We start from the raw sequence: 12,233 nt of genomic DNA on the forward strand, positions 1-12,233 counted from the left end.
GAACAGGCCTTTCCATTTCACAGCATCTCTCAAATCAAAGTTTTGGCACCATTCATTATGCAGATCTTGTGTAGCAGCTGCAATCTAGTGGGAAACTGCACGCTCCACATCAGTCAGACCTTCACAGCAATGGCTAGTCTTTTCATCTGTGTTTTTCACAAGTGCATTTGCATGTAGATATTCGAACCACTTCAGTGATGCTGAAACACAGTCTTTTGCAAAGTGTAACTCTGTGCTGACTTTGTGTTGCTTTATTATGCTTGAAACTTGAGGGAGATAGCTACAATCCAATCCTTGTCTAATCTGTGGTTCTGCACACATCATCTTTGAAACCTCATTATGATCTGATTTCAGAGAAACTGGCAATCTATACCTGGGCATCAGTTTTTGCGATAACACATTTGCTACTATGCAGTTGTCACTTTTTTCAAAAACAGTTCTGATACAACTCGGTTGTTCTGCTTCTGAAACAATTTCTTGAGCCTCTATTAATTCACCTGTGAAAGTTCCATTGAATGTATATGCTAACAGAACACAATTTTGTGTAACTGAATTAGCATTTCTCTCTCCCATGACAACAGTGACTCCCATTTGAGCAGCTATACTGCATGTTATGGTATGGGCAATCAATTTCGAATTTTTGGCTGAGGTAACTACTGAAAGCCATGAAGCTTTGACAACATAATGTATAAGGAGCACAGCATGTGCTGCTCTTAATATGTCATTGTTACCTTTGAAATATGAGCCATCTACAAAATGGACTGAATCAGGCGTTCATCCTTAAAATCTGATCTTCGCTTGATGCATATTTTCATGACATCTAGACACTCATATTCAGTTTCATTGATGTTGGGGTCAAAGGCCATTGGGAAATAAATCAATGACCCTTGAACACATTCATGTTTTTGAACAGGCACTGAGAGAGCGCAGCTCTCCCTCTCACTGCAAATTGGTGTATTTTCTTTTAAATAAACTTGCATTCCTAGCACCGGGGCGTGACACTTTTTCTCTTTCAACTTTAGGAATGCTTTTGTGCAATTGTTGTCCAATGGAAGCGGATCAGACACATCCTTGTGTGTCAGCCTCAGTAAAGGCTTAGCCACTAGGGAAAGGTTTAGTAACCACTCTCTACAGCAGCTAACCATTCCCAAAAACATCTTGACTTCTTTCTGAATTTGAGTTGGATTCATCTGGTGAATTATTTCCACTCTCTCTAATGACACCTTTCTACCTCCCTTTCCAATTATGTGTCCCAGACATTCATCTTCTTTTTGACAGTACTCCTGACTATTTTCATGCAATGGCACTGCGACATGAACTTGACAAAAATCAATAACAGTAAACAATTCTTCAGCACATGGAATGTGAAAAAATATATTGGCTGGATTCTGTACCACAGGACAACATAGAACAGTTATGCTATTAATCTCCTGCACTATTCTGTTCTTTTCATTTAGTTTCTGTGAACCTGTGTTCAGAAAGTTACATAAACATCCAATCAATTCCATCAAAAATCCTTTACTCAGTTTATCTCCATTTATGGGCAAACTTTCTGCAACTGATGGTGTTCTTGAATATATGTCATCTGGTTCTAATTTGAATAAGACCTGTTCTGCACATTTTATTAATCTGATATCCTTCTCTGTGAGCTCTCTTATTTCTGTGTTTATTATTTCTTTCAAATCAGAAAGTAATTTTTCAACTGTCCTGTCTGAAAACAATGCTACAGCTGTCTCTTGTTGGACCATTTTAAAATGTACATCCTCATCAGGAATCTGATAATTAACATCATCTGGTGTACAGTAATTTGTGCTGTTTAATTTGCAAAACAATTGTATTCCTGCTAGGCCTGTATATACAGTAGCCTGTTGAAATGGGTTCTGATTTTGTTTCTGGAAAGAATTCACACTTGCTCTGGATAACTGATATAAATTAATTTGAGCATTTTCCATATTTTGTGGGAGCATCTGGGCGTGAAAAACTCCTGCCATTGGTACCTGTTTCTGAACTGACCTATGCATTTGCTTCCCTGGCATATGTTGCACCTGTATTTCTCTCTGTGTTTGCTCATTTCCATTTTCGGCATCCGGTTTAGATTTACATTTCTTCTTCCAATGCTCAAATCTGTTATAAAGATGGAAAAATAATACTTTTTCCAGCAGTGCAACATCCATACCTGAATTTGCACAAACCAAAACACCTTTACTTCCATCCGATGTTCTTTTAATCTGTACCCAATTAACATCCTTTGCTGGCACTCTGCCCTTCATGAAAGTTATCACTGCTATGTTTTTCTCCATAACAGCAAAAAATGATGGTACATTCATGCAAATCCTTTTCATTGTCGCCTCACCTGGCCTTTGCACAACAACTTTAGATCCAAACCACAATTCAGTTTGCATGGCAATGTCAAAGAACATTTCCAAATTAATACACAGCGCTTTTAAAATTTCAACAAATCCATCAACTTGTGGGTACCACAGTATAAGTTTGTCTCTCAATTTTGGGAATGGGTTCAGAAATGCTGCAAGTTTACTTTTGCTCCGTGGCACATGAACATGCACTTCTCCCACCTTTTCTCTCAATGAGTAAGCAAAAGCTTCTCCCTCATCCTGTTTATGATTTTCCTCAAATAGATCTGCTGGTTTCTTTTTCTTATCCAGTTTCCCTGCTAGGTCTGGTGGTTTCTTTTTCTTCTCATGTTTTCTTGCCCATTTGTTTCCTGATTTCTCAAACCTATTGCATTTGAAAATATATTTAATTATTTCTGCAATGTGCTATTGCATTCTTGAAGACCACATGTTCTCATTTGCTTCATCATCCATATGTACCCTGAAACTTTTCTGAAATGGAAAACTTCCTGAAACATCAATTTCATATATTTGAGCCAAATCAGTCAGTCTATCATGTGTAGTTACTGCACATGTAGCTGTTTCCTTACTCAGGGAAATTAATTCTTTTTCCTGACACTGGTTCACTTTTTCATGATTTAAACAGCAGGGACTTTTAATATCTTCATGTTCAAATGTTGAATTTAAAACACTAAGTGGCCGATTCCGATCCGGGTCGGAAAGCACTTCGACCGAGCCGGATCCGAGCTGGAGTCCTGCAGTCCGACCGAGCGAGTACGATGCGGCCGTATGCTGCCGGACTCGGTTCAGTCGGACTCCCATAGAAGTCAATGGGAGCCGGTCGTACGACGCGTACATGGGCTCCCATTGACTGAATGGGTACGCCGCGGACAAGTGCGCCCCCTACAGTGGGTACACGTCGGTGCCATCCGCACCGTACATGCCTGTGTTGGGGAGACCCATGGGTCTCCTCCTGTATCCGAGTCGTAGGGCTGCGGGTGACAGGTGGTCCGACGCGGACCCCTAAAGGCAACCACCCGGACAATTTGCAAGCCGGACACTCCGGCTCGCACAGGCTGTCCGACGCGTGCATCGTACTGTCTCGGTCGTGAATCGCATCCATTGCACGCCACGGTTAGCTTACGACCGAGACATTTGGAGCGGTTCGGACCCGGAAATGACTCGGTCGGTGAATTTCATGTAGCTCACATCGTACTTGCTCGCTCGTACAGCTGTACGAGTCGGCCGGAAAAAACACGTACGGCTCGTAGTTTTTCCGGCCGGATCGCGTTCGGTGCCCTTCCGACCCGGATCGGAATCGGCCCCTAAACTGTCTCTCTTTTTCAGGGTCTGGGTTAATTTGTTTCCCCATGCTTTCTATCTTTTTAATCACTGCTGCTTCCTCACAGCAGGTTTGAAAAATCCCATCTTCAAATATATTCATTTTATCCTGGGCTATTGGTGTTCTAAAGACCATTTCTACCCCACCTTTCAGTGCTTAGATTGTCTGGGGTAATTTCTGTTCAATAATCTGTGGATTCTGAAATAATCCCTGATATAATTACTCCTTCTGCAGCTCTTTGAACCTTTTGAGTAGGGACCATAATAATTGGGAAAGTCAAAATGTTTCTAGGCATTGCCTGTGCATCTGCAGTTTGTAATACTGAATCAGTCACATTTGAAGCAGTAACATCTGGATATATTACTGTCAGGGCTGAATCAACAGATTGTGGGTCAATCTGAAATGTCTGCACAGTTCTCTCAATCTGTGTTTCCCTCTGTTCAACAGAAGCAGTAGCCACTGTAGTACTTATGGTACACTATTTTCAGTATTTTTAATGAGAACCACATAAAGTGGCGGACACTGAGTTAACAATGCATCCATTATTTCATCCCCATAATCATTATTTAGTTGAAGCTTTTTGTCATCTTTAATTCCCTTCTCCTGCATCTGGTGTTTTATCTTTTTATCTTCACTTGCTTTGCCTCTTGCTGTCTTTTCCTACACGATTAAAGCCTCAAATTGTGCAGCTCTAGATGGTGTCTTTATTTCACATAACACTTCCCTTAATTTGTCAATAATTTGCAATTCAAAAAGTACCATCTTTTGGAAACCTTAAAGCACCTTCTTTTTCAGTAATCTTGCACCATTGTTGAACACACATACATGAATTGTGTCCCAAATTGGTAGACATAAAATGAACGGGTGTTCCTTCAGGAGCATCACCAATTAAAAACACATTTTTCGCTTTACCTCCCAACAGTTTCTTTAAACCTTCAAACATTTTCATTTCTGCAATAGTTCAATGCAATTTCTTTTCTCCAATGCTGTCAGTTTAAATTTCAGTCAGTTTAACTCCTACTACTGACCCTCTCAAACAAAATCTTACTGCAATATTTTTCAGAGTTTTCTTAATCAAAATTCTGTTAGTAACAACATAAAAACATTCGCTACTCTGCCTGTTTCACTAAATAAAGGATAGATTTCTTTATACTGCGATTAACACATTCTGCTAACTCTTCACAAAGTAAGAACTACTGTTTACTCTTCAAACACTGCGAGTAAATCCCTTCCGCTTACCCTTCACTCAAGCTCAGAAGGACCTGCTACTGCTTTGGTGTTACCCTTCCTAGGTTATGTAAGACCAAAGTTTCACCAGCGAGCTCTTTGCTATCAATCACTCTCACTTTTACACAGAAAATAGTCCCTAATTTAACACTGCCAGCCCTACCTAGCTTCTCAGTGTTATTCCAACAGATGAGTAACCTCACTGCAGTGTGGCTTTTGTCACCACCCGCTATTCATTCCCCGGGAATTTCGAGACAACATAAAACAAGACACTAACTTTTTATGATAAGAACATATAATCAATAATCAAAAATTCTGTCCTATGAAATTACCAATATAATCAATAAAGCCATCAAGTCAAAAATTAGCAAACTTTTCACCAACAGTCAAAACCCTTACTATTTTCACCACTTCAAAAATACGTCCTAGCACATTAACAACATTTCACAACCCTATTGATACTCACACCACTCCAGCAATCGCCTTCTTGCATCACCTTCCAGTACTGCTTTGCCCGTTTTCAGGTTCTGAGCATTGGAATCAGGACTTTCTTTTGAGAATCTGGACATTTATCTAACTTGGGCAATTATTTTCTGGCGATATTTAGGCTTTAAACTAAACTATGCTCCTTTTGGTGATGGTGTTAACCATCCTCTGCTACCAGAAACAGATCCAGTGGTAATTTCACTGTAATTTGTCAATGCAAAACCTCATTTACCTCTAGTATACCGCTGTAAAGGTGATGGACCTTTGCAACCGTGTTATCACCTCCAGGAGACTTTACATAAACATGACAAATCAAAATGTAATTATTATTTAAGCCAATAAAGAGATCCGTGAGTATTTTTAAAGGGTTTTATTTTCTAGTTAAAAGTTAAAGTTCTCTGACCCTTTATTCATTAGTCAAATATCAATCAGGTTACAGAATTGAAAATAGGTAAAATAGAATTAATACAGAACATATTACAGGTTGCATACAAAGCACTCCATAAAGGAGGAAAAACCCTTAATTCTATGTCAGTCAGAACTCTTTAAAGAGTTTCAGGAAAAATATAATTCAAGAGTGAGTTTTGCAAGGCTAATCAATAATTAATAATTAGCAAAAATCTCCCATAAAGAGAAATAACTAGTTTTGAAAAGATTTATTTGTCTTATGCATTTAATTAGTCAAAGCATAAAAGAGTTTTTAGCATCTAAATCTAAACCTGTTCCATCAGCTGCTTTCTCTGCCCTGGTCTGTTCAATCTGTCTCTCTCCCTCTCCATTGTCTGACAGAGAGGTTGCTCCTTGGAAATGCCCCTCCTTCACAACATCTCAGAGGAATGTGATCTGCTTTGCCAAAAATATAACGTGCAAGGACTCTCTGAAAAAAACATGAAAGAGGCCCCCTCCTCCCTCTGTCTCTCCTCGGATGCAATCTCCTCCCAGGCTGCACCCACGACGATCACGGACCTAACCCATATGATGTCTGTGTCAGATCTGCTTCTTCTCCTCTCCACCCTCTAAGACTTCTAAGGCTCTAAGGCTGACACGCCCCCTATGGGGTCATTTTTTTATACTCAAATTCTTGGCTGACTAGACTAATAATGTTGCAGTTTCAGTAGAAACTCGCACTGTGATTGGTTAGCATAGATGACATGAGGATCTCACCATCCTGTTCTCATTGCAAATCCAACCCATACCAGTTCTGACAATAGGGGCTTAATGCTAAGAACAATATACATAACATGTATCAGTAAGAACATTTCTTGCAACAAAATGTATCACTCAATTTCCTGTCTCTCATTCACATAGCACACAGGGATGACACTTTCCCACAAATACTGGTACACTGGCACGATGACAGGAGTTTACAGTTCATTGTGGCATTGACCCATGTGTCTTCACTTGAGGCACTTGGCAGTTCATGCAGCTGGAAGAATCTTCTGTGCATGCTTCTCTCATTCAGCATACTGCTAACAATTCTCAGCCATGCTGGATTCATAAGCAGCCATTTTATGGTGGGCCCAAAATTAAAACAAAACACAAAAGAATATTAATTTCTGAAATAAAACCCATTATGTTTCCCTCCCCCATACTAGTACCCTGTATTAGTTATTACCTAGCAAAAGCTATTCGTTTAAAGCAGCTTTTCTATTATTTGTGCACATCGTGCAAAAATGGGCAATGTACAACATAGCATAAACATGCTCTAGTGCAAATTTTCAATGCGCAAACAATTAATACATACTCATAGCAACATGCTCTAATGTTTTAAATAGCTTTTCATGCAAAATGCGTCTGCCCCACTTGTAGTGTTGGTGCATGGTTAATTAATTAATACACATTATAAAAGGATATGTTATGAACTGAATATGTATTGTCTAAATATGTAGCAAAGCGAAAGTCTCTTGAGATGGGAACAGGGAGTGTAGATCATATCTTCAAAGCTAAAGAGGAAACTGAAATCACGAGTTTTCTACACTGAAAAACACATGTTAATTCAGCACAATTATGTGCTACTTTAAATGTTAAAAAAAAAACATTCTCTAAATTAAATGTACATTCTAAAGTGAGGTTAAATCTAAACTCAACACATTAACATCCATGATTAATTAATTAAGCATGGTTTTAAATGAAAGCATTGTGACCAGGCCTCATTTTATGTCTTTCACTTTGCATGCACCAAAAGTGCCACTTTTAAAAAGCATTTGACTAGGCCTCATTTCATGTTTCATGTGCAATGTGTTTTCACTTGCACCAAAATCTGTGTGTCATTTTAAATGTAATCTGTCTGAAACACAAAACAGAGCAATGCTTAATCTTGATGAAATCTAGCTCTATCAGTGGTTCGGGACAAAACGGACATTCGCTCCTCTGCACCATCTATGTTATGTGATGTTATAGAGAATTTATAAAGGGCAAGCTTTTTCTCCAAGGAGCATCATGGCGCTGGGCTTATCCCTAAAGAACACAATAACTGAAGTTGGGAGAAATTAGATGAGCGATCTGCATCTAGCATCAGGGGCCATAAAGATCCAAGTTTTAAGAGCTTTCCTAAAACGTGTTTCTGTTTGGATGAAGCAGAGGTGGTTGGGGAGTCGGTTCCAGGCCTTGGTCCCAAGAACTGCAATAGATTTCCCCCTATTGAGACACATCTGAAATCAGGAGGTTTTAATAGATTTGCATTGGATGATCTGAGTAAACGGTGTGGCACATAGCATGCAAACCTTGCCCGAAGGTAGTGAGGGCCTGAGGAGTGAAAGATTCTACAAGTAATTAACAAGATCTTAAACAGAATTCTAGTTGTGGGGGTACGACTTATTAGTTCCTGCATACGGGCTGTTTCAGTAATCTAGTTTGGATGTAATTAGGGCCACTGCAACTGCCTTTCTAGCCATGCAGGGAAGTAGGTCAAATACATTTTTAAGTGACTTTATGAAATGGAAGCACGTTTCAGCCACTGCTAGGGAATGCTGGTGAAAGGAAAGTGCTGAGTCAAATCTTACCTTACAAATTCCTAGCTACCGTTACTGGGCCTGATTCACAAAAGTAATCTGAGACAAAATCCTAACTTTACGACTTTCGGTATTCACAAAAGTCATTTAGGAGTAGCAAAGTTAGGATTCCTAACTTTACTACTCCTAAACTGAGACAAAATCCTAACTTTACAACTTTCGGTATTCACAAAGGGCATTTAGGAGTAGTAAAGTTAGGAATCCTAACTTTACTACTCCTAAATGCCTTTTGAGAACACCAAAAGTCGTAAAGTTAGGACTTTGTCTCAGATTACTTTTGTGAATCAGGCCCACTGTATTCGGAGGAGGAGGGATGTCAGAGGGCCAGCATAGGCTAGGGGAGAAGGTGTTCCCTTTCCCTAGTGGCATGATTCTTTTTTTTCTGAATTGCATTTTAAATGATTTACTTTTATCCAATGGAAGACTTCTGTAAGACACTGTCAAAGATTCCTCAGTCAGTGTGGTATTTTTATCTAACACCTGAATTAGCTGAGTGTTAATATTAAAGGACAATATCAGACTATTCAGTGGAACCATACAGGCGTTGAAAAGAACTTGACTGAGAATGGACCCTTGTGGAACCCCGGACAGAAGGGGTTTTCCTGCTGACTGGTATTGGCCTAGAGTGATGACTTGTCTTCGATTTTGTAGAAATGATTTTAGCCAGGCCAAGGCAAGATGAGAGATACATATGACGTCAGACGGTCCAGGAGGATATCATGTGAGACTGTGTCAAAAGCGGCTGATAGGTCAAAAATAACCAGCACCACATTTTTCCCCTGGTCTAAAGCGGCTTTGAGGGATTCGGCAGTATAGAAGAGAGCTGATTCCATAGAGTGCAGAGGCCTGAAACCTGTTTGGTTAGGATGTAAGATGTTCGCTTCTTCTAAAAAGGTCATAAGTTGAAGACTGACTAGTTTTTGGGTAATTTTACTGAGACATGGAAGTAAAGAGATGGGTTGAACATCAATGAGGGTGGTGGGATCAGCAAGTATTTTTGTCTTGGAGCGGTTTGACTGCTGCAATTTTCCATTCGTTGGGAACTTCTGCTAGTGAAAGAGAGGCGTCAATTATGTTATTGATGACTGGGTTGACAATGTCAATGATAGCATGTAAGATCAAAGGGGCACTTGGGTCAAAAGGAGATCCTTCTTTCACTGCAAGGATAGCCTGACAGGATTGTTCTTAGCCAATGGCTTGAAGGCTCGAAGGGACAGTCTGTTGTCTCCTAAATCAGTGGTCATCATTACAGTAGAGGCGAGGGTTACTGAGAAGTCTTTTTGTAACAACTGAATCTTCTGTTCGAAGAAGTCAGCAATGCTATCGCAGAGAGTCTGAGATGGAGGAATCTCTTGTTGGAGGATTAAGGGGTTGGTAAAAGAGTTTACTATCTTTTTTTTTTTATAACTCTGTTTATTGAACGTAATGAAACTGTGGTCACAGCATATATTTCTGTATTACATAGACTCCATTTGCATCCAGTTAACACGTACCTGTACCTATTGCACATCTTAGTGGTTAAGTCATAATACATGCCTTATCATGTTAGAACGTACAGTGTTCTTCTGGGGCTGAGACCATCGGCGGCTCACACAATCCCCCCCGGTACACATTCCATTTAGACCAAATGGCCAACCATTTTTTGGGACACCCTCGTGCAACATACACAGTTTTCTCACGAATCATGCACCAGTCCATATCTTCCTTCCATTTCTTTAGCGTAGGCGAAGCCGCCGCCCCCCAGAGCTGTGCTATGTTGCGCTTGGCCACCATCTGCCCAAGTGTGACCCATAACCTCCCTGTCAAGTTTAAGTCTGTGGGCTCCCAGATGTTCAGAATGCATCTTTTGGCTTCCGGCAGCAGAGGCACCCCCCACACCGTACTCATGGTTCTCAGGATATTTCGCCAATAGACTTGAACCAGTGGGCACTCCCAGAGTATGTGTAGGAAGTCGCCCCGCATTCCACATTTTCTTTTGCATAGGCCGTACATGTCGCTCCCCATGTGAATCAGTTGGGTCCCAGTGAGGTATACTCTATGTAAGATTTTTAGCTGTACTAGTTTTAATTTCGCTGATATAGCCACTTCTTTGGGCGAGGAAAGTGCCTCTTGCCATTCCTCATCATCTATTTCTAGACCATCTCGTATCCATTTTTCCTTGAGTGTCATGAGGGGATCAGGGGCGTGTTGAACGAGTTTTTTGTACGTGAGGGAGATACATCTATCTGGGAGATGGTCATCAAGCAACCTGTGAGTTTACTATCTTAAAGATAGTTTTTTGATCTGAGTTGGCCAGTGTAAACAAGGTTCTCTTTTCATCTTTTATTAGTTGGTGGTAGTTTTTAAGAGCTGCTTTAAACCTGGTTTATTCTTCCAGTTTGTAGCTTTACCGCCATCTACGCTCTAATTTCCTACAGTGGCTGTGTAGTTCTCTCAGGTTTTGGGTGTACCATGGGGCAGAAGGTTTCTTATACTATCAGTTTTTCAGTGAGGCAGGAGGGGCAAAGCTATCGCTAAGTGTGGACATCCACTGGTCGAAATGTTAGTTAGCCACAACAGCCTGGGCCTGCAGTCCGAAGCTTCCAAATTGGAGTCTGAAGAGACTGCCATGTCATTCCACCTGAGTCTAGTATTTTGAATAGTGGAAGTGTGGCATTTGGGGAACTTTTTCTGCTGGTGTCTTATTTCCAAATGTATAAACGTATGACCATGCCAAATTAGACTAACTGGGGCATTAACTATGAGGGTCTAATCTGGTGTTCTGGTGGTCAATGCGTTGCCCCATGTGGTCGAGCGTGTTCGTGAGGGTGCCAAAACAGGCGTTGATGAAGGGTAAGCTTGCGCAGAGATTCACCCTATTGGTGTATGTACCTGCCATCTGATCCGCCGATCGGAGGCCTGCACTCCAGCCTCTCCCCAGTAGGTCTTTCTGGTGGTTTAGTGGTTCGGGACGTGTCAAAGGCAGCTTGCACTCTTTGGGGTCCCACCGCACCATGGAATGTTAAGCCTGAATTAAAGCAGCGTTTAGGTGTGGGAAGGAGGAGATATCACACGACTGTGGAAAATTGGACTGTTTATGTGCCTCCAGGTGGCGACCAGTGCATGAAGGAGGGTGTATTGCAAGACCCAGAGGGGTTATTCGGGCTTGGAAGTAATGTGAGGGGGTCCCCCAATGTTGAATATTCGTGGTGGCGTGGAGGAAGATGAGCGGGTGCCCATTTAGGGCCTACAAGGCTCCTGCAGTGTCACCTTGCAGTGGAGAGCCTACGCCCATGTGGGCCGAAAGCAAGGTCCAGTCTCGCCCACAACAGGTGGTTGGTAAAGAAGTCTTGTGTGTGGAAGAAGTGGTGGTGTAGGCTGCAAGTAGTAGGCCTTGGCTGTGTGATGTAGCTGTGGGAGATGGTGCAAGGCTTAAGACCAGTAATGGAGTGTAGCGTGCACCCCATCACCAGTCCCGATCAGCTTTTGGCAGGTGGGACGCCATTGTGGCACAGTCTGCCCCTGACTCAATGCACACTGTCACAACATATGGGGGGGCAAACCAGGAGGGTGGCGGTACGTGAGCAGCTCAGTGGGCCAAGACAGCCCAGTGCCGGAGGCACACTTGCTGCCCCTATTGCCATGCAGGCTCTGAGGCGGACTGGGTCACTGTGCCGAGAGCTGGTCAGCCATCATGTCAGCAAAAGTCTCTCTGACGTGCTGATTATAAGGTCAGACCCCTCACTCAGCTGAAGGGCTGATAATGATGCACGCTATGGGAGCAGGAGCAGGTGAGTCTCAGTTCGCAGGAAGCAAGCGGGTTTTCAGGGTGTAATG

The sequence above is a fragment of the Triturus cristatus genome, chromosome 6 (genome assembly GCF_964204655.1).
Source record: "Triturus cristatus chromosome 6, aTriCri1.1, whole genome shotgun sequence".
NCBI classification, from domain to species: Eukaryota; Metazoa; Chordata; class Amphibia; order Caudata; family Salamandridae; genus Triturus; species Triturus cristatus.